Source organism: Limanda limanda, chromosome 12 (genome assembly GCF_963576545.1).
Source record: "Limanda limanda chromosome 12, fLimLim1.1, whole genome shotgun sequence".
In the NCBI taxonomy this organism is placed as follows: Eukaryota; Metazoa; Chordata; class Actinopteri; order Pleuronectiformes; family Pleuronectidae; genus Limanda; species Limanda limanda.
The window spans coordinates 1360121-1384022 of record NC_083647.1 but is presented as its reverse complement, the minus strand read 5'-3'; the positions used below and the strand labels follow the sequence as shown (position 1 = coordinate 1384022).

The 23902-nt window shown below is 41.7% G+C and overlaps 1 non-coding gene across 1 annotated transcript; it reads right to left on the bottom strand.

Moving 5' to 3' along the window:
• Positions 1 to 19503: 19503 nt before the first annotated feature.
• On the bottom strand, positions 19504 to 19576 carry trnat-ugu (transfer RNA threonine (anticodon UGU)). The gene has a single exon. It is a non-coding gene; the product is annotated as a tRNA-Thr (tRNA).
• Between the last annotated feature and the right edge of the window lie 4326 nt (positions 19577 to 23902).

Genomic DNA, 23902 nt, shown 5'->3' with positions numbered 1-23902 from the left:
ACTACATGTGTGTATCAACACCCCCCCCCCTGGAGATATTCATATGGTTTTAAGGCCGTGTGACCGTGGCGTCGAAGTTTGATTAAACGCCATCAAAACACGAGGTTCCTTACTCGGACATATATTGTCCAATCAACTCCAAACTAGACATGTAAGACTAGAGTCCCGGCCTGATGACATCTACACAGAAATCATGACTTTAAATCACAGCGCCCCCTGGTGCCTACAGGAAGTGAAGCGTTTATTGTCCAATTGAGTCCAAACTAGACATGTAAGACTAGAGTCCCAGCCTGATGATATCTACACAGAAATCATGACTTTAAATCACAGCGCCCCCTGGTGGCTACAGGAAGTGAAGCGTTTATCCTTGCCACAGAGAGGAAAACGCATCCAACGCGGAGACGTGCGCCTGGTCATAGACCGCTCTCTCCCCCGACCGCAACAGGCTTCAACGTGCAGGTGCTCGGGCCCGCAAGTGCTACAACGTAGCCCTAGTTATTATTGTGACTAAAGTAAATTGGCTTTTTGAGGGTTTTAAAATGGTGAACTTCTTACCAAACTTTGCAGATAATTAGAGAGTGGTGAAAATGTACGTATTCTGGAGTATTTGGAAATAGGCGTGGCAAAATGGCTCAACAGCGCCCCCTGGAACCCAGCCCCTAGGTTTCCACATAACCGATTTTCACCAAAATCGGGCAAGAGGTGTATCGTGACAAATCATGAAAAAAAGTCTCAAAGGGCATTATGAAAAACGCAACAGGAAGCCCACCATTTTGGATTTAGTGGCCATTTTGGCCATTTTGGCGATTTTTGCTTTGACGTACTTGTCCCAGGGCTTTCATCAAATCAACTTTAAATTTAGATGAGTGTCATCACAACAAGATGGAGAAAAAAACTGACTTAAAAAATCAACTTTTCGTCTCACCGTGTGACCTTGGCGTGGCGTCAAAGTTTGATTAAACGCCATCAAAACACGAGCTTCTGTATCTCGCACATACATGATCCAATCAAATCCAAACTACACACATAAGACAAGAGTCCCGGCCTGAAGACATCTACACTGAAATAATTTCTTAAAATCACAGCGCCCCCTGGTGGCTACAGGAAATGTCTTTTTTTTTGCATGTCTTACACTTGGATGTATTTCTCCTCATCCACTGACCTCAACCATGTCAAACTCTATCAAATGGGTCTCAAGACATTGATAATGAAGATATAAGATTACTGTGACTTTTCGTCAAACACTGTATTAATGGCGTGGCATCAAAGTTCATCAGCTCGCCGTGAAACACGAAATTGCTGTAACTTCAGTGTTCACGGTTCTATCTCACTCAAACTACATGTGTGTATCAACAGCCCCCCCCTGAAGATATTCATATGGTTTTAGGGAATCGGCGTGGCAAAAAAGCTGACTAGCGCCCCCTAAAGGGCAGCCCCGGCGCTACGATTGGCCGACTTGTACAAAAAATAATTAGGGCATGTGTCTTTTCACTACAAACAAATAAGTGTCTTGGATCAATATGTTAGATCAAACAGGAAGTCCGCCATTTTGAATTTAGTGGCCATTTTGACCATATTCACCATTTTTACTTTGATGTACTTGTCCCAGAGCTTTTATCAGTTCAACTTTAAATTCAGATGAGTGTCATCACAACAAGATGGAGATAAAAACTGACTTAGGGATTGATTTTTCGTCACACCGTGTGACCATGGCGTGGCGTCAAAGTTCATCAACTCGCCGTGAATCACAAAATGCTGTTACTTCAGTGTTCATGGTTCTATCTCACTCAAACTACATGTGTGTATCAACAGCCCCCCCCCCTGGAGATATTCATATGGTTTCAAGGCCGTGTGACCGTGGCGTCGAAGTTTGATTACACGCCATCAAAACACGTTGTTCTGTATCTCGGACATATATTGTCCAATTAAGTCCAATCTAGACATTTAAGACTAGAGTCCTGGCCTGATGATATCTACACAGAAATCATGACTTCAAATCACAGCGCCCCCTGGTGGCTACAGGAAGTGAAGCGTTTATTGTCCAATTGAGTCCAAACTAGACATGTAAGACTAGAGTCCCAGCCTGATGTCATCTACACAGAAATCATGACTTTAAATCACAGCGCCCCCTGGTGGCTACAGGAAGTGAAGCTTTTATCCTTGCCACAGAGAGGAAAACGCATCCAAGGCGGAGACGTGCGCTTGGTCATCGACCGCTCTCTCCCCCGACAGCAACAGGCTTCAACGTGCAGGTGCTCGGGCCCGCAAGTGCTACAACGTAGCCCTAGTTTTAACTTTGGAATTGTATCCAAATATTTTAACACTCAAAATGTGAGGTGGAAATATTGAATTTTATTCAATTATAGTGCCGAATCATATCATACAATGAACTTTACATAGTAAAGTCACCATTAGTTTTTTCTTCCTTATTTTTTCTTCTAGTAAATATAGAGCGGCAGATGTAGTGACAGAGAGAAAAAGAAAAGAACCAAAGATTACCAAAAAGCTTCTGTTGTTAGCTTACAAATCACATGACTTCAAGGAGGTGATGTCACAGAAAGGGACGGCGCAAGGTCAATGACACAAGATTCTGACAAGATTAATGTGAAGGATATAAATATGTCATAAATAAGACAATGTTCCTGATTGTTATCAAATTACGTTTGTGGTGTATCCAAGCAATAAAATATGCATTGAGTTGTTAAATATGTGTTTTGGGTTTTGTTGTTTTTCAACATTAGTTTTTCCACTTTATGAAACCTGATTTATAATGTGAGACATCATGCATTGGGTTATCTGGGACAGTCATTTAAGTTCTCTAAATTGGGGAAATATGCATTTAGTCACTTCCTGAAGTAATAAACTAAAGAGATGTAACATATGATCTGCAGTTGTCAGACAGGTGTTAATCGCAAATATAATCTGTCCCTGTCTGTTTAAACTGATTGTCTGATTAGCTAAATAGCACATAAAAAGTAAGCTCTATGGGACAGAGATGATCAAAACAGCACAGAAGAGTCTGTCCTGTGGGCTGCAATGTAGAGAAGATGGCTGATAGATGATGATGGTCTCTCATCTGACTGTATGGTCCCTGAGTACACAGCAAAATCTGTAGTGTTGTTTTTTCAGTGTTAATATTTTTGAGTTGGTGGGTGTTGATTTTGGAGTTGTTTTAACACCTGTAGTGATCAAAAAGCTCTGCGAGCATTGTCAATCAAGCGAGTTAAATGTTAACACCTGTGACTGAGTTAGATTCACTTCAGGTGGAGTTGAGCCTAAAATATGGGAGGAGCTATGTTCCTCTCTCGGCTGCACCCAATGAACCATAACAAAAACCCTCAGCTCTCTTTATCAAGACAGGTGTGAGACTAACCCTCATTCCCATTTTAGTGTTAAAAATACACTTGAATGTGTCATAAAATAATGCTATGTATCTTAAAAATTAACTCTCATAGTGAAATGAAATAACACAATATTAGTGTTAAAAATACACTTTAATGTGTCATAAAATAACACTATGTATGTTAAAAATTAACTCTCATAGTGAAATGAAATAACACGATTTTAGTGTTAAAAATACACTTTTACATGTCATAAAATAACACTATGTATGTTAAAAATTAACACTCACAGTGAAAGGGAATAACACAATTTAGAGTTAAAGGTGCACTCATGTGGTGTCATAAAATAACACCAAGGATGTCAAATATTTATCACTATTAAAGAGTTAAAATATTAACACTTTTCAAAGTGTAATTTTAACTCAGAATCCGTGAGGATTATATAAACTCAGAAAAAGTGTTAAATTTAACACTGTGAGTTGAATTAACACTCCCGATTTTGCTGTGTAGCCTCAATAGAATGGTGATAACCAAATGAAGAATTTGTTATTGTTATTTTTGGCTGCTGGTGTTTGAATTGATTTTTTAAAAAAAAGGGAAACAGAAGTCTCTAAAGCTTTACTTGATTTCTGTTGAGGGCTGAGTGGCCATTATTGGGATTTACTACAGCAAGTAAAGCTGCAAGGGGCCATAATTCCCTACAGTATTTTTTTTCTTTGCAATTACACCATTATTATTTTGACAGGGATTATGTAGAGAGACACAGGGAAGGTTAGAGAGAGATGGGGGATGTAACTTATTAAAACTTGAGAGCGAAATGCAAATCTGCGCTGCTGTGGTCAGCTTCCACCCCAATATCATTATGTACTTCATATCACTGTTCTTACATGACCAAGTGGTTATTTCATGAGAGAATCAAAGAAGTGCTATAAATAAGATGTATGTGTAAGCCAGGTCCTGAACAGCTGACAGTGCTCAAAGTCACTATTAAATAGAAACCAACTTCCACCTTGAATGTGCTCCACTGGTGGCAGGTTAATACAAGGCACTGGGGCGCCACCCCTTCCAACACCCTGAGACAAATAAGCCGTATTTAGTTCTGTAATACTGCAAGTTGACTGGCTTTGCTGGACCTCCGGCAAATCTGTTAATTCTTTACAAAAACTCCCCAACAGGAGGGAAAGAGGATAAAGCTGCTTGGTCAAGATCAACCTAATTTACAGATTCAGCAGCAAGTGATCGAGGACGAGCTTACACCCTATGCTTCTCCCAATCTTGATAAACAAAGTTGGCTAACTGGAGGTGGTGTAAGTCATGTCTTTAAATGCTTCCCCTGTTTGTTTCAAAGTGTCGGCTCGGAAGTACTGGGGATAACGACAGGGGTGCAAGTCCTAAAACATCTCTCTGAAAAATATAAACAGCATGATAGTTGCCACAAGCACTTAGACACAATGAGGCTTCTTTTTTGTGGCAGGCTAAGCATTGCTCAGCAGCTCAATGAAGGCTACAGGATTGGAATACTGTGTGTTGTCTGTTTTTGTTGAGTCTGGCTTCAGTTTGTCAACCCCCGCCCAAAAAACTACGACCCTATTGGATTTTATTTGGGCTTTTGTCTCGTGCGAAAGGAGCTTAGGAGTGCTAACTCTGACCCATAACATGGGTAATGCGATATAAAAAATATATATCTGCTTAATATTTTAGTTTTTGCATATATCCTTAATGCAGTGTATTGATCTGCCCTTCACGATGAACAACATCAGTTTCCCTTTTTCATGATGAAGCCAGTTCGAACTGAACTATTGAACTTTATATCAACCTCCCATACAAAAGTGCATCACATCATCAGGACACTTGATTAAGTCAAGGCATAGAATTCTTCACTTATGATAAATGCTCTGTATTTATTGTCTTGATGACCACTCAATGCAGTTTCCATTACGGTTTTTGCAATTCTGACTTCACCTACCGGTATTAAGAGTTTCTTTATTATTCCAGCTGTGTTTTACTTAATGTTATTTTCTTTTTTTATTTAGTTTATTCTGCAGCTTTCACTTATGGTTATCAACAGAGGCAGTTATAGGTGTTGAAAAAGACCTCTGCAACCAAATGAAGCTGGTTCTGATATAGTTTCATCCAAAAAATCACAACTTTATTATTTTTAAAGAGCCACTCTTGAACACCTGAAGCTTGTTGAAAAACAGGGTAACAGTAACAGAAACATGGTACATATACTGGGTTTATATGGCCCTTTTAGTCTTTTCAACCACTCACAGCACATTCACCAATTCACACACTTTCATACAGTGCTGCTATTTGCTGCACGTTTGTAACACAAATGATTTACAATGCTGCGGCAGTCATCAGAGGCAATTTGGGCATCAGTATCTTGCTGAGGATACTTTGGAATGCAGACTAAAGGAGCCTGGGATTTAACCAACGACAATCTGGTAAGTGGGCCCCCTCCTGAGCCACAACCTCTATTTTATACAGAGCTTACAAAAATGAGTATAGACAAATAAAAACACATCCACCTTTTCCTCATAATTTAAGCTTTTTTTTCACTGCTTCTTTGAAAAGATTGTGGAATGTACAGCTTCCTACTTCTTAAATTGATTTTCTACATATACAAGAGGAAAAGAGACTCATTAGAGGAAGAACACCTCCATTTGTTCTGAGACAAATTGTATTTTCCCTCCATTGTGTTACTGCATTTACATCTGACATCTCCACAGTTGAACTTTGTCCACTGAAGGTCCATGTATTGTCCAGTAGACAAGGGTTAGGACTATTGACTTCATAAAACCTTGTTTTCTCAAGAGGTTATCAGTGAGCCCACACATTGACTCAGCGTGTCAGTTCACACTAGCACACAGACACAAACACACATACACACACTCATCTGGCTGTGGAGAGACATTGGACAGACAATAGCTTCTGTCCTCAACCTAAGAACAACTTGTTTGTTGTACTGAATGTTGGTCTGTGTGTTTCTTGTAACTTTGTAACTGTTATGTCAATGTCCTGAAAGTGTTCTTAGTTTAGTTGTAATTGTTTTCTGCCTTTGCACATTATTCAGTACTCCACCACCTCCACCAGACCCTAACCTCTCAGCTGTTATCTTTTCCTCATTCTGTACTGAAAATAAACCATCAGTAACAAATTCTCTGAAACACTTAAGCATCTTTCAGACATGCACAGAATCTTGTGAAATTTTCCGGAGGGGCTGTGTATGAGAAAAAAAATGTCAGTTGCTACGGACATCTTCCGGAGTTTCTCCTACCAGCCCCCACTAAAAACTCTGGATACTGTCCTAGTGAGCCCAAGTGAGAATAAAGATGGACATTCAATGCGAGTGAGTGGGCATGTTTGGGATGTTTCTAATGGACCCAGAACTGAAAGAATCCCAACAAGAATACAAAAGTCTGAATGAAAAAGAGGAGCCATATAACAATAAGTGAGACCAACCAAGATGTCAATTTTGAAAGACATTAAGATTCAAGTGGGGATGGGGGCCGATGGTGTTCATGAGCTGTAAACAAAAACATGTCTGCAGTCCATGCCAGTTTCCAACTCTTTCACTCAGCTCTTTATGTTATTGCATGACTCCTGAAAGTATAATATGTAGCAGTCCTACAATGTGTATCTTTCTGTTTCCCCATGGGGGAATGAGGTATCAATACTAATGACTGTAGTTGTCCTATCACATATTGAATGGACATTTTTCTCACCAACCTCCTTTAAGCCATATCTCCCACCATTGTGGCTTTGGGGCCTTTTCAAACTGGATAAGGTAAGAAACAAATGCTCAAACTACTTAAGGTAACTTCTTAAAACACCCCTCACTTAACATGCAAAACTTTTGAACTTTTGACTGGTCTTGTTACATCCATTTGTATCAATGGCTATAGAGGGTGCAGGTTTTGGTCAGCAGCCTGTGATACAGTGAACCACAGCATCCTGCTATCTGTTCTCTCCAATATGAAAATCAAAGTAATTTGTTCATTTCAATCCTATCTCACTGAGTATTCCTTAAATGAGTAATGACATGGACAGACATCCTTTTCCCATCCCCTCCCACAGGTGCCACAAGACTCAGTGCTGAGCCCAGTTCTGTTTGGAATGTACACCACCTACTTGGGTCCAATAATCAACTTGCATGACGTCTCATTTCCCTACTACACAGACAACAACCAACTATACCTGTGATTTCTACTAGGTGATGCCATGCTCTTGATGCAAATCTCTGCTTGTCTCTATGACATCCACATGGATAAAGGAACACCATTATCCATTTAAGACTTAACATCCCCCCTAAAAAGTAACTATTCATGAACCTGTCAGTCCTTCCAATCTCTCCAGCACAACGTTAATATCATCATACCTTCCATAATAAAGGTTGTGAAAAACATGGGTATCACATTTGATGACCAGCTATCCTTGTCTGACCGTCTAGCATCTGTCTCACACTTTGCACAGTATCTTCTGGTCCTGCAATAACAGTAAAAACCTTGCAAAAACAAATTAACAGTATAAAATAAATGATTGAGTGCTTTTAGCTTGAACCAAGTCCAGGAGGTGTTGCAATTGTTTATGTTTGTGACGTATTCTACAGGTAGACATTGAAACTAAGGTGAAATACCATTTTCGCTGTTTATTTTGCAGTGAACCACATGCAGTACGCAGAGAAGCCCAATTTTAGGGCAGGGCCTCAAACATCATCTGTGAACCAGGTCACTCTGGGCCTCTCCCCTTCAAACCTCCCCCCTTTGACAGGACATACAGGAGGAAACAGGGTCACACCAAAGGACTGAAAAACAGCTTCTTCCCCAATGCTGTAAAACTGTTTTACATTGCCTAACTAACCAAACTTCCCCATCCCGATAAACTCGCATCACAGAAAACACACTCTTCTTGACATGTTGTTGACATCAGTGGGTTGTTTTGTTTTTCTTGTTTTTAAAACTCAAAATTTGTCATCCCCTCTGCAGTCTGTCCTGTAAATACTAGAAATGTTGTTTACTTGTTGCTGATTTTGCTATTTATCTTTTAGTGTTCATTGAGGTTACTTGTCAATATTATTGTTATATTTAGCCCTGCAAGCCCTGACATTTATATTCTACTCAAAACTAGGTCATTTACACAGTGTTTCAATCCTAAAAGTCCACCAGAAGTGGCTAAACTAGCGGACACTTGGATGACACAACACGAGCAGTATGGAGGCATGTTATGTTTTTGCTGTTGTTCTGTTACGTCTGAAGTCTTGGTTACTTCAATTGTATCAGATTCGGCTGCTAAAAAGATCACTTCTGAGACTCCAGAAGGGTTTTGTGGACTCAATCACTTCACCCACCCCTCTATAGGCATACTGGTGAGTAGATGATGAGTGAAGGTTCATTTTTCAGTGAACTAGCCATTTGTTTTGGACCGATGACTAACTTTCTCTCAAATTCAAAGGAGCTTAATTGGCATGGGAAACAGACGTTTACATTTCCAAAGCAAGTGTAGAAACAACACAAATTTTATTTCTGACTGTGCTGTTGGAAATATAAACATAAAAGGAACAAATTACTTCAAATGAAATAGAAAAATGTGGCTTGTAAGTGAGGGCTATATAAACAGTACAACTGAGCTATGCTTCCATTGTTCAGGTTCAAGGCCTTTCTCGCCTTTTCTCCTCACACCACAGGGTTGCTTGAGGTTGCAGCCAAATATATTGTCCTAGAAGGCTTGGTATCCAAGTCCTACTTTGGTGTCCACGTTCCAAAGATGTAGTTATTGAAGGATAACTATGGTATTGTTGACTTTTTGTCCACTTTTTGGGGGGTTAGAGGGTACCACAGACTAGCAGTACTAATTCAGGTTCAGGATTAAATACCAGGTGTCAGTTCAGCTTCACCAGTGGGTTCTTGAGTGGGTTCCTTTGTTAATCCATGGTTCAGAGTATCTTTCAGGTAATTGTGTACGAAAACATGTTTTTAACTCCAGGTTTTGGATGTGTGGTGGAAATATGTTAAAGTTGGTACAATCCTCTTTACGTCCTTTTAAACATATCCAGGTTTATCCCACTATACCGACTGGTAGTTTTTTCCCAGGTTAACAACAAGTTCAGGAGCTCATCTCTCTCTCTCTCTCACGCACACACACAGTGCTTTTGCTGCTTATCTAACTTATCTTTGCTTTGAGTTCTGTGTTTATCTAGCCTTTACAGCGGTCAAGGGTCAGTGGAGGACAAAGTACCTGGATGAATAGAGAAACAAAGCTTTTCCATGCAGGTGAGTTTGTAATTGTCCTGGAAAATGTGAATTGAGAACAAAGTCTGGTCAGATGTTTCAAATTCAAAAAAAATGTTTGCAATCTGAGGTGTATTTTGGTGACACAGGGAAGACGGGGGAGAAGTGTTAGATTGTGCAGACATAGGCCAGTAGTAGAGACGACGTGCAATCTTAACCTCTTATTAGAGAGTTTACACATACGTGGGAAGGTCGCTCATCAAAGAGAACATGAAACTACCGGCACACTTTTTTATCTTTATGCTGTTCCTTGTATGACAACATTTATCCACAAAAACAAATGCATCAGCTGAATCTGAAAGCAAGAATTTGGCCTTAGTTACACATTGTCGATCACCAAAGAAGAAAGCACAGTAGACTCTCAGTGCCAGGAAGAGCTGTAAGTAACTAAAGGAGTTAAAGGGCTTCCCTTTACAGAAATTCTTTTCCAAATCCTGCTTGAAAAAATGTTAGCCATTCCATTCTAAAGATTACCCTTGAATTATAAGAGAAGGTGATTTCTGGTTGGGGGTTTTTGCCGTTCCCGATATATCTGTGGTTTAAAATGATGCAGTGTTGTTCACACCATTCACAGGCACACTTAGAGGGACAGAAGTTGCTTGGTTTGAGTAATCGTAGCTGGTGTTGAGCATTATGTGGTTTCCCTTTACACTTGGAGGCCTTCACACAGGAAATTGCAACTCTTATTTTAGGATAGGCCTTCTGAAGGAGGTGGATCACATTTGAAACATAATCAGATGGAAGTTATTAGATGAATGATATTTATTGGACTTTTATTACAGTTTATTCTGAGAAAAGGAATAGTTTAAACCTCAGATGTGACTATGTTCGTGCCTCAGTAGTTCTGGTGGCTGTTGGTTCAAGACAGAGACTCCAACCTGTGAGAATAAGGTACCTCCCAGCTGGAGCCACCATCTCTGCTCAATGGGCCAATGATGTCAGTCACCACGTAACCTCTCCACCTATTAATAGACAGCTCCTGTTTATATGGAGGGAGCTTTGCATGGAAAACAGGCCATGGTCAAAATGTGTGTACAGGCCAATTGTAAACTAGAAGTGAACTGTGGCTGCAGCTTTTGTTAACATGAGCCAGTCTCTTGGCTCTGAGGTCCTTCCTATAAAGAGACATTTTTAATACTTTTTCTTACAGTCATTCATTTTTTTCAACTTCACCTTTTTTGTTGTAAATAAAAAAAACTGATAGGTCTAATTTTATTTTTATTTTGTTTAATTTTCATTGCAATGTTTTTATCCTGAAAAGTTATAAAAGCCTTGTTTAGCATCTACATAGGCGTAATGTTCATTATACATGTTTTACAATATACAGTCCTATGGCAGCATGTGCTTCAAGTATTTTTTTTATTCCTGTTAAAAAATCCCAAATGCAGAGTGGAAAAGTTTTGTGTGTAGCTTGGAGTATCTTAAATGAGCCAGTCACATGGGTCCCTGTGTGAACTTTCTGTGTGGCCAAGGTTTCCTGTTTCATTTTTAAATGACCACTCTTTAGTCTGTTGTTATTTTACCTCCTGTTCTTATGTTTTCCCGCCAGTTCTCTGTTCTTATAGTGTCTGGTAGTCAATAAGTCCTCAGTTTGTGACCTTGTGTTTCCCCCCTCTTGTCACAGTACCCTGTGTTTGGATTTCTCTGTTCCCCCATCACATGTGTTTGTTTCTTTGGACCGCTCTCCCTGGTTTTTGACTCTTGCCTGCCTCAACCCTCAATAAGCCATGTTCATAAATTCCGTAAAAATGTTATATTCTCTAATGGGTGGACTGCGTTTGGGTCCTTTTTCAAATTATACCATTTAAAGAATGAAAAGGCTGAGATTCTGTATAGGGTCATTGACAAGGTGACATGATTGCCTGTTTAATGGCACACTAATTGTAAAACTGTATTTTCTACCCAGCCAGCTCTTAACATCATGTCCCAGATTTAACTTAACATCAAAACATTAAGGAGGCCACATCCCTCAAAAATGGGAAAAATAGACAAACAAAACAAACAATCAGTCCTATTACTTAAAGGCAAAGAAAGCCTTTAAAGAGCAATGGTTTATTTCCGTGAGATAAGCTTAAAGGGGACATATTATGAAAATTCCACTTTTGTAGTTCTTCTACACGTTAATTTGGGTATCTGGCATGTCTACCGTCCCAAAAATTCTGGAAAAAAACAACTCATGTGATTTGATGTGGTTCCTCTCTGTCAGAAACGCTACCCTAGAGTGCGTCCTATGGGATTATGGGCTTTTTCTACGTCAGAACTTGCCATAGCCCCCCCCTGGAGGTGGAGATCTGGCGGAGGAGGAGACCAGGGTAAAGTCCTCAACTCGAGGGGGGGGGGGCTGCTGGCTCCATGTCAGCGGCTCGCTCCTGGTGGACTTGTTGATGTTTATTCCAGGCTGCTGCCTCCGCTCTATGTGACTTTTGACAGACACACAGACAGACAGACAAAGGGATCGTGTGAAGCTGTGCAGCTCCCAAATTCTGGACGCGAGCCCGGCCGGGAGCTGCACCTCTGCGCAGCGAGCACCGGGAGGGTGCTTGCGCACCTCGGACCTCCACCTCTCCCTCTCCTCGTGCACCTCGGCACCTCCACCTCTCCCTCTCCTCGCGCACCTCGGCACGTCCAGCTCTCCCGGTGCGCGAGCACCTCGGCCGTTGCTCGCGCACCTCGGCACCTCCGCCGGTGCTCGCGCACCTCGGCACCTCCGCCGGTGCTCGCGCACCTCGGCACCTCCACCTCTTCCGGTGCAGCGAGCACCGGCCGGTGCTTGCGCACCTCGGCACCTCCACCTCTCCTTGCGCACCTCGGCACCTCCAGCTCTCCCGGTGCACCTCGGCCGGGCTCCCTGTGTGTCTGTCTGTCTGTCTGTCTGTCTGTCTGTCTGTCTGTCTGTCTGTCTGTCTGTCTGTCTGTCTGTCTGTCTGTCTGTCTGTCTGTCTGTCTGTCTAGCTGTCTGTCTGTCTGTCTGTGTGTCTGTGTGCGCTCAGAATATAAGCCCTGTATGAATAAATATACACATACAATTATATACTGTATACACGAATCTAATGCATGTATTTAAATGAATAGATACAGAAATAGATGTGTAGGACAGTGACTTAAAATGATTTTAACAACCTTAAATATGCTAAGGAGGGATTTAAGACGTGAAAGTGGATGTGTCAGTGTGTGAGTGACAGGGGGGCGGTGACGGGGGGGCGGGGCGGTGAGAGGGGGGAGGGGGGCACTCAAAACAGGTCAATCTGAGGAGGGCTGTTTTAGACAGGGTACAAAGGGTGCTGTTTTAAATGATCCTTGTGGTATTTTGACCAAAAAATGTTACAGACATTTCATTAAGACCCCAAGGAACCATATCATCAGGTTATGTACCACAGTCTTTTAAAATAGCTGTAATCAAACCCCTACTCAAAAAACCCACCCTAGACCCAGAGGTTTTAGCAAATTACAGGCCAATATCTAATCTCCCCTTCCTATCTAAAATCTTAGAAAAAGTTGTAGCCAATCAGCTGTGTGAGTTTCTCCAGGAAAATAATATATATGAAGACTTTCAGTCTGGGTTTAGAACCAATCATAGCACAGAGACAGCCCTGGCAAAAGTCACTAATGACCTTCTAATAGCTTCAGATCAGGGACTTGTGTCTGTCCTCGTTCTGTTAGATCTCAGTGCAGCATTCGACACAATTGACCATCAAATTTTATTAGAGAGACTAAAACAGTTAATTAACATTAAAGGAACGGCCTTAAACTGGTTTAAATCTTATTTTGCTGATCGCTCCCAATTCGTTCAAATCAATGATGAGTCATCGGTGCGCACCAAAGTTAACCATGGTGTCCCACAGGGGTCTGTGCTCGGCCCAATTTTATTCTCATTATATATGCTTCCACTAGGAAACATTATCAGGACACACTCGGTAAATTTTCACTGTTATGCGGATGACACCCAGTTATATTTGTCAATAAAACCTGATCAAAGTAATCAATTAACTAAACTTCGAGCATGTCTCAAGGACATAAAAACCTGGATGACCCGCAATTTTCTCTTATTAAACTCAGATAAAACAGAGGTTATAATACTCGGCCCTAAACACCTTAGAGATACATTATCTAATGATATAGCTGCGCTAGATGACATTGCCCTTGCTTCCAATGACACAGTCAGGAACTTGGGAGTGATCTTCGATCCTGATTTGTCCTTTAATAGTCACTTAAAAGTAATTTCTAGGACCGCGTTTTTCCACTTGCGTAATATCTCAAAAATCAGACATGTCCTTTCGCAAAAAGATGCAGAAAAACTAGTCCACGCCTTTGTTACATCGAGACTGGACTATTGTAATTCATTATTATCAGGCTCCAGCAGCAAGTCGTTAAAGACTCTGCAGCTGGTCCAAAATGCCGCAGCACGTGTCCTGACGAGAACTAAGAAAAGAGAGCACATTTCTCCAGTATTAGCATCGCTACACTGGCTTCCTGTTAAATCTAGAATAGAATTTAAAATTCTCCTCCTCACCTTCAAGGCCCTTAATGATATGGCACCTCTTTACCTTAAAGAGATGTTAGTTCCATATCAACCTACTAGAGCACTCCGATCCCAGAACTCAGGTTTACTTGTTGTCCCTAAAGTCTCTAAAAGTAGAGTAGGAGCCAGAGCTTTTAGCCATCAAGCCCCACTGCTGTGGAATAATCTCTCACTTTCAGTTAGGGAGGCAGACACGCTCTGTTCGTTTAAAAGTAGACTCAAAACCTTCCTTTTTTATAAAGCTTATAGTTAGAGCTAATTTGTGCGATGTTCCAAATTTGATTAAATGGCAAAAACCCCTGATGATGCTAAGACGCACAGGGAATTTATGACACAAGACACACGGAGCTTCTCTTTCCTGCTTCTCCTTCCTTTTCTCCATATTTATCACATCAAGATAATTCTTATCTGATCAGTACATGTTACTAACTTGACCCCTTTTCCCGGAGTTTCTGTGCCTTAGCGCCCGCGGATGCAGGGCCACAGCTGTGGCCGCACCATGGATTATGATTGTGGATCGCGTGTCGGAGGTCGCAATGGTGGATCCAGTTCGGTGGATTCTGTATCGTGCCAGCTGATCGTCGTTGTAATGGAGGATCCTTTGTCGCGTTGGCATCGGATGATGAGGGACCACGACCGAGGCGGCAGCTGATAATGGATTCTAACTGGCGGCGGTGGACAATGACTGTGGATTATAGTGGATCCCATCCTGATGCTGGATCGTGGTCTTGCTGCTGGCCAGAGACTGTGATTGCAGCGGGACTGCCTGACACATAGTATTGAAAAATGTTTAGCCTAATGGATGCTGCTAAAAATCCTGATGATGTTTTCTTACACCTGACATCTATTGCACTTCTGTCCGTCCTGAGAGAGGGATCCCTCACATGTGGCTCTCTCTGAGGTTTCTACATATTTTTACCTGTGAAAAGGGTTTTTAGTAGTTTTTCCTTACTCTTGTTGAGGGTTAAGGACAGAGGATGTCACACAATGTTAAAGCCCCATGAGACGAATTGTTATTTGTGAATGTGGGCTATACAAATAAAACTTGATTGATTGATTGATTGATATCAACTTGTGGTAAAATGGGCATAATATGTCTCCTTTAAAAGTACTCATAGATGGAAATCCAACCCTATAATTTCTTAATGAAAATTCATTCAAGTGGGTTCTTTGAGGAAATAGTTGTCATACTGAGGAATACCAAAAGATTGTAAGAGCACTGAACAACATTTGAGTACTAGTTTGCTGGAGTAACCTGAATTGTTGCAGATTCAGGATCGCAACTGCGGCCAGATTGTGGGCCGTAGATCGGGATCATGGATGATGAGGGGAAGTGATCGAAGATTTACTAAAAGATTGCTCGGATATACAATATGTTAACTCACTTATATTATCATTACTGGCAATATCTCTATCATTACAATTGTCATTACTACTCCCTTTATCTCTGTCCTTTTTTACTGAAAACATTGATACACCTCTCCATTATGTTAGACACTCTTTTCTCATGAATGTTGTGAATATTGTTTTTTTGTTGATGTTCTCTGCTACACACTGCATGTATTGCACTTCTGTGCGTCCAAGGATCCCTCACATGTGCCTCTCTCTAAGGTTTCTACATATTTTCCCCTTAAAGTTAAAGTTGTGTTTTCGGTAGATTTTCCTTACTCTTTGTCATATAGGTCTACCCATGGTTCTTCCATTTGCTAGAGAATTTCATTATCCACATTCTCTGTGCCCCAAGTGACACTGCTTCCCTACATGACTTGCATAATTTTTAACTATTAGAAATTAGTATGTCTAGATATAGTATTCAAATAGATTTTTACAGCTGTATAGTTAGTCCTCACTTGCTGTTCCAAAACAGTTTCTCTACAGTCTGTGCTGCTCTGTTCCTCTTTCATCACCTGCCCTCTTCTGCTCAATGCTGCATTTCTGATGAGGAGAGTTGACAAAGCAGAACCTTAATGTTATAGTAGCGGTGTCATAGTGAAAATCATGACTGGCTTAACAAAGTTGCAGACGGCAAATGTGCCTCGCTAGGCTCAATACATGAATATGCTAAAAGCAGCAACAAACTGCAATACAACATACATTTTCTACAGGTTAAGTGTAACGTTATATGAAATCTGTAGGAAAGGTTCCATTATCAGATGAGAAAAAACACTATGTTTCTATAAAGAACAAAGTATACACACAATACACTTAACAACATCCATATCATTCTGATTGATTATTTGCATATAAAGAAAGGAATGTCAATACCATCAGTCAAAGTATGTTTTGTTTTGAGCACATGCTAAGTTGAAACACACTCTTCTCCTGTACAAACATACAGTACATACTTACACTTTGATGGCTCCAATGATAATCAGTTTTGACAGGAGGTAGAAATTCCCAGAATTCCCCTGTGGAGCTGGGATGCCACACCACTGGCCTCAGGCAGAGAGAGGGGTGGGGTGTGAAAGCAAAAATTGTAAGGAGGGAGAAGGACATATGCTGGAGCTTTGGACCCCTGCAATGTGAACTTGGCATTACCGAGAGAAGCATCTCTGTTCCAACCTGCAAAGTGTATGTAAATATATTGAATGTAAGGTCAGAAGAAGGTAGTCCAGATGGAGACAGAGATGATAATTTTAAAGCAGACATGAGACCTGAATGATGATGGAAGTGAATCGGAATCCTGTAAAGCTGACTGGATGCTGTCAGGGCCTCGGATACAGCAACAAGCAGCAGCTCTGAGTTTTTACACCACAAACCACACACTCTTACATGGTTAGTTTCATGTGCATTAAAAACCTCTTAAATAAACTTTTGGTGATCTTTGCGTTTTCACTTAAATTAAAGGATTAGAGGGTTTTAACTGGGAAAGATCCTTGATCCTAAAAAAACACTGAGTTGTCCTCCTGAAAACATGAGGATATTTCTGACATCCTGCAAATCGCACGGGTGCAGTGGAAGAAACAGTTGGATACATTCATCACTGCCTCTGCCACCTTCAAGATATGTTATTTTAGTTTTAAAGCAAGTTGCAAAGGATTCAATTTCATAAAGGCTTCATTAGTTTTTCCTTCATGCGTTGGATCATCTGGTTGACAGAGTGCCACTGAGGCTGCACATAAATCATTCATAAAAGATTTTCTCAAGCATCTGCTTCCTCTTTTGTCTTCTCATGAAGTACACAGCTATTTAACTTCTGCACTCAGTTTGTCCAAAACCCAAATTACAAAGCCGAAGTAATAGATGAAGAAACACTACCACCTAGTGGTTACTATTGCTAATTGTATACATTTGTAACAGATCTGATCCATTGCCTGTCCACTTGGTATTTTTATGTGGTTGTAAGCTGCTTGAATCAAAGGTCTTTAATCGAAAGTATTTTCTGAAAAAAAGGCTTTATTTTGTGTTTTCATTTTCATGAGCACTACCCCAGACAAAGTGAAAAGAATTTTGCAAATGTATTAAATAATAAAATGGAAATATTTCATTGACATAAGTTGTCAGACCATTTTCTCAAAAATCTATTTTCCAACAGACACACGAGTGAAAGAAACACTCACAAGAATTAGCAAAACACAATACGAGGACACTTTTCAATATCTCCAAAGAAATATAAAAGTCTAGTTTGAGAGTAATTTGCAGTTCGTTCAATTTAAATGTTGCATGAAACAGCAAGCCGGGTTAACCCTAACCCATGAAAACTATTTAATGGATAATGTATACTAATACTACCGACTATTTAACAGGGAGCCTTTGAGATGTGGCAGTATCAGGAGAGTCAGGACTGACATGCTGGATACACAGAACCAGGGTGAGAGGTTAAGCCACATATTGGCAGGGTGCAAGGTGCTCAAGGGCTCAAGCCTGGCTCCAGCGCCTGAGAGGTGATGCTGTGCATATCAATGACTTTCAGTGCACAGAGGAAAGTTCCCTCAAACTGAGTGGATGGGACAAAAGGTCTGTGTGACTTTGTGTTTGCCTTGGTGTTCACACCACATTCTGTATCCATGGATGATCTGGGACTGTTTTTTTTTTATTTTGAGGTGATATTTTTGATTATATACTTTTGACTTGAATTATCGTGCAACATTTAAACAGCTCAACAAAATAAATGTATACAACATTCATCAATCCATTGTGAGAGACACTGTTGTGTGTGGAGACACCACAGGGTGTCAGTGGTGAGCTGTTTGCTTGGTATACTATGGTTGTGTGTGCTGTAGGGGTGCAACGATTAGTCGACGTCGTCGACAAAAATCGATTACCAAAATAGTCGCCGACGAATTTACTCGTTGATGATTCGTTGGTTACGTCATAGCGCGTGTTTCTCGTGCCGCGCACCGGTACTAAACGTCGTTTTACCGGAGGTGCTGATGGAAGCAGCTGAGGAGTGAGCCATCTTGCTCCCTTCCTATCTCTGAAAGGCGCGCATGTGCAATAGCGATAAAACATGGACCGATGTCGGCGTCCGCTGCCGCCCGCAGTCGCGCACCAGGAAGTAAAAAGTTCCGGAGAACTTCATCCGTAACAGCCCGAAAAAACTACCTGCAGTATCTGTACAGAGGACCTGCTCTCCAGGCCAGCAGGACACGCGCATGTGACGAGGAGACACGTGTGACATCGTAACGGAGACGATGCGGACTCGCCTCTGTCAGATGTTATATATACACGTATATACCCGCGCGCAGGATTCTAGAATCCATTACAAAATATGGTTTAAACTTTTTATTAACGAGTTTAAAGGCGTTATGTTATCTCATTGCCTGACAAACGTCTTTTATTAATCAAAATGATTTAGTCCGAAGAAGACTGTAGTTTCGTTTGTTGATGTTTTTATTATTGTTATTTTCCCTGTCCTTTTTTGTTAACACGAAAAATGGAAACTTGATTTTTAATTTATTTTTAGTACCAGCACTTGGCCTGTTCTTGGTTCACAGTAAAAAGGGAAACTTAAATTTAAATTAATATTTTTTATTAGCACTTTGCCTGTCCTTGGTTTTAAATGGACAAAAACTTGATTTGTCTTTGCTTTTGTGTCAACTGTACCCTTATATGCAACAAAGTTTATAAAAAGACATTTTTTTTAATGAAGTATCAATCTTTATTGTCTGTATTTTCAGTCATCACATGCCTCGAACAACCTCAAGCTAAATTTAAAAGCTGTTTGCTGAATAAGAGCAATTGAGAATTTGTGTCATTCATAATCCAATTAGTCGATTAATCGTTTCAATAATCGCTGACTAATCAACTATCAGAATAGTCATTAGTTGCAGCCCTAGTGTGCTGACCTTAAGTATTTCATGAGTGCCGGCTGACAAAAGCGGAGAAAAAAAAAAAAATTATATTTTACGTTAGGCCCCAGCGAGAATTGAACTCGCGACCCCTGGTTTACAAGACCAGTGCTCTAACCACTGAGCTATGGAGCCTGTGTGGTCTCCGCCAACGTTAAAAAACATATTTACACTCGGTATGATACACAACAGAGCGTGTGTTTGTGTGTCCACGTCCTTTCAGGCCTATTAAAAATGTTGCAGTGTTTGAACACACGCGCACACGCGCGCGCGCGCACACACACACACACACAGTAGAAAGGTAAACGTAAAGTAATAAAGTAAAATCATGTTTTGTAGAGTGACATGTTGACATTTAATGAAGAGAAACTCAGGTGTCGCACTGATTAAAGATTTCAAACAACTGGCCCTGCACTGTGTTGAACATGTGAAGATAGAGACGCACAATCTGTCACCAGTGAGTGTGTCTTGCAAAGAGTGGATACATTCACAATGTCACTGTTTGTTCCCTCTGGGAATCCGGAATGCCCCGCTGTTTACCCGCATTGAATGCTGGGTATTTTTGTCCTGTGAAACACACAGTAAAGAATGCACGTTATTTCCATCACAGTCTCATGTCTAATCATTACTTAGTTGTAGCAGTATAGAGTGTGCTATACAAAAAAACTGGCGACGAGGAAGAAACGTTCTCACGTTTGTGTTATTGTTTTCGGTGAAAAGTCCGAGTTTAATACGTTTTTTTTTCGCGGTAAAAAGACGCGAAGAAAACGAGGAGGTAGCTGGTGAAGAGTGAAGCTGGCTAGCTTCCAACGGCACGTCAGCAGGAGAGGGAAAGTTTGCCGCGGGAGAAAAGGGATTCTTCGCGAGTGTTGAGAGAAAAAGGGCAGTGAGTAACAGTGTGACAATGGCTGCACTGATTAGAAAAAAAGGACCATTTGATGAATCTGTGGAACAATGGAGTTCATACACAGAACATTTTGAGTACTTTGTGTTAGCTAATAGCATCAAAGCAGATGTGATTGTGCCAACATTTTTGACTCTCATGGGAGGAAAAACGTTCAATCTACTGCGCAGCCTAGTAACACCTGAAAAGCCTGGTGACAGATGTTATGATGAAATAGTGGCTACTTTAAAAGCACATTATTTTCCAAATCCACTGATCATTGCTGAGAGGTTCAGATTCCACAAGAGAAATCAAGAGGAGGGGGAGTCTCACATTTTGTGGCTGTACTGAAACAGTTATCAGAACACTGTGAATTTGGACGTTCTCTAAATGACACTATACGTGATAGGTTAGTGTGCGGATGCGCAGTGGGACAATTCAGAAACGTCTATTGACTGAGAGTAACTTAACATTGCAGAAGGCAATAGAAGTGAGTACTTCAATGGAAATGGCAAACAAAGATGCTCAGCAGTGCATCAACCCAAGGGCATAAGGTGTCTACGGATTTCAGATACAAAACCGTAGGTTGCAAGCCATGCTATCGCTGTCGGAAACCAGGTCACCAAGCAGAGGAGTGTTGTTGCAAAGACTTAGACTGCAGAAGTTGTGGCAAAAAGGGTCACATTGACAAGTATGTAAAAGCAAAAATGGACAGTCAACCAAAAATATTGAACAAAGGAAAAGTGACTTCAGGAAGTACAAAAAGAAAGTGCACAAACTGGAACACACAGAGGAAAACCAAAGTGACACCCCATCTGAAGGGGAAGAGTCTGTGCATGTTTTGTCTTTTTCAGATGATGGGCATGGATACTGGGTTACACCGCTACTGGATGGAAAAGCAGTACGGATGCAAGTGGACACAGTAGCAGCTGTATCCTTGGTGTCTATGGTTGTATACAAGGAGAAACTACATCAGCTCATACCACAGCCAACGAAGATCACGCTGAAAACGTACACTGGTGAGACTGTACCAGTGAGAGGAATCGTGACTAACAGTGAAGCTCAACAAACAGAAGGTAAAGCTACCACTCTACATTGTGAGGGGCAGTTAGCCAGCTTTGCTAGTCAGGCACGTGGCTGGAAAAGATCAAATTAAACTGGCAGCAAATTCATATGGTTGCAAAAGTTGAGGACATAAACCTACAATGAATATTGAGGAAACATGCTGAAGTGTTCAAGGGAGAACTTGGTAGAATTAAGGACTTAACAGTTAAATTGACAGTGAAACCAAACAGCAAGCCCAAATGCTTCAAAGCCAGGCCTGTCCCATATACCATAAAGCCAAAAGTTGAAGCTGAACTAGACAAACTAGTCAAGAGTGAAGTACTGGACCCAGTAAGTGTTAGTGAATGGGCTACACCAGTTGTTCCAGTCATGAAGAAAGACAGATCCATCAGACTTTGTGGCGACTTCAAAGTCACTGTTAACCCTGTCTTGACAGCTGAACAGTATCCATTACCCTTCATTGACGATCTGTTTGCTGGTTTAGCTGGAGGACAGAAATGCAGTAAGATAGACTTATGTCAGGCCTATCGTCAGATGCATGCCGGTGTCCAGTGTTACCTCGATGACCTTATCATCACTGGTAAAGACGAACAGGAGCACCTGAGAAACCTTGACGCCGCACTACAGAGACTGGAGGAGTACGGACTGCGGGTCCGGACGGACAAATTTGAGTTTTTCCAGTCTTCAGTTGAGGACCTGGGCCACATTATCGACGGTGCTGGGCTGCACAAGGCACCATCTAAGGTAAAAGCTTTCGAGGAAGCTCCATCCCCACAAAATGTGAGTCAGCTGCGATCATTCTTGGGACTACTGACGTACTACGCAAAGTTTGTGCCGAACCTATCAAACATGCTAAAACCACTGCATGAACTTTTGAACAAAACCACACAGTGGAAATGGTAAGACAGATGTGAGGAAGCTTTTAAGGAAGCTAAAAGAGCCTTAGTCCATTCAAAAGCCCTCACCCACTTCAACCCCAACTTGCCATTACAGTTAGCGTGTGACACATTGCCGTATGGTGTTGGTGCTGTGATCTCACACATAATGCCATCAGGTGAAGAAAGGGCAATGGCTTTCGCATCACGGACTTTAAGCAAAGCAGAGAGCAAGTATGCACAAATAAAGCGTGAAGCACTCTCTATAATCTTCAGAGTAAAGAAATTCCATCAGTTTCTGTTCGGAAAACGATTCACGCTGCTCACAGACCATAGACCACTCACCTCCATCTTTGGTCCACACACTGGAATTCCATCGCTCGCAGCGATGGGCATTACTGTTGTCTGCTCACCAGTATGACATCAAGTACGGAAGAGCTGAGCAGCACTGTAATGCAGACGGCCTCTGAAGGCTTCCCTTACCTGTCTCACACACCAAGCACTCCGAGGCTAAAATCTTCTACTTCAAGGAAGTGAGCAATGCCCCAGTTACCTTGGCCCATGTGAAGAAGTTCACCCGCACTGACCCAGCGATGTCTGAGGTCATGGACATTGTCACTCATGGGAGAGAAAGAGCTGGCAGACAGCCTAAAGCCTTACCTGGTGAGGAGGAATGAGCTCACAGTTCAGGCTGGATGCTTGTTATTGGGTTTTCGAGTCATCATCCCGCCACCACTGAGAAAGCAGGTGCTTGAGGAACTCCATTCAGGGCACTGTGGCATGGTGCAAATGAAGGAGATGGCGCACAGCTACTTTTGGTGGCCAGGCTTAGACGCAGCTATCGAAGACAGGGCCAGGTCATGTTCTGCATGTCAAAAGATGAGAAACATGCCTCAGCTAGCGCCACTACACCCATGGGTCTTCCCAGAGGAGCCTTGGCAGAGAGTCCACATAGACTTTGCAGGTCCACTGGAGGATGGTATGTTCTTAGTCGTAGTTGAGGCACATAGCAAATGACCAGAGGTCGCCATAATGAAGAGCACTTCATCAGGGAGAACCATCGAAGAGCTACGGTCCATCTTCAGTCGCTTTGGATTCGGAATTCCGCACATCAAGTCAGCTCCCTATCATCCCGCCACGAACGGCCTAGCGGAAAGATTTGTGCAGACGATGAAGCAAGCTCTAAAATCATCACAAGGAAACGGATCGCTCAACAAGCGCCTAAGCACCTTCCTGTTGACCTACAGAAACACCCCCCATGCTACAACCAAAGTGGCCCCCGCGTAAGCCATGTTGAAAAGACAGCTTCGCACACGACTTGACCTTCTGAGATCACTGAAGACTAAGCAGGTCGTACAGACACAACAGAGAGCACAGGTGGAGAGACGGAGCAAAGCAAAAGACAGAAGCTTCAGATCTGGTGAGAGAGTTCTTGCTCGGAACTACTGCAAAGGTCCAAAGTGGATACAAGCAACAGTTGTCGCACAAACAGGCCCTGTGTCCTACACAGTTCTAAGACCAGAGAACATCATCTGGAGGAGACACGTGGATCAACTGTTGTCAGGAACCAACCTCAGTGATGACTCAGGTCAAATGGCAAACCCAGAACAGCTACTGGAGCCATTCCATGGTTTTGAG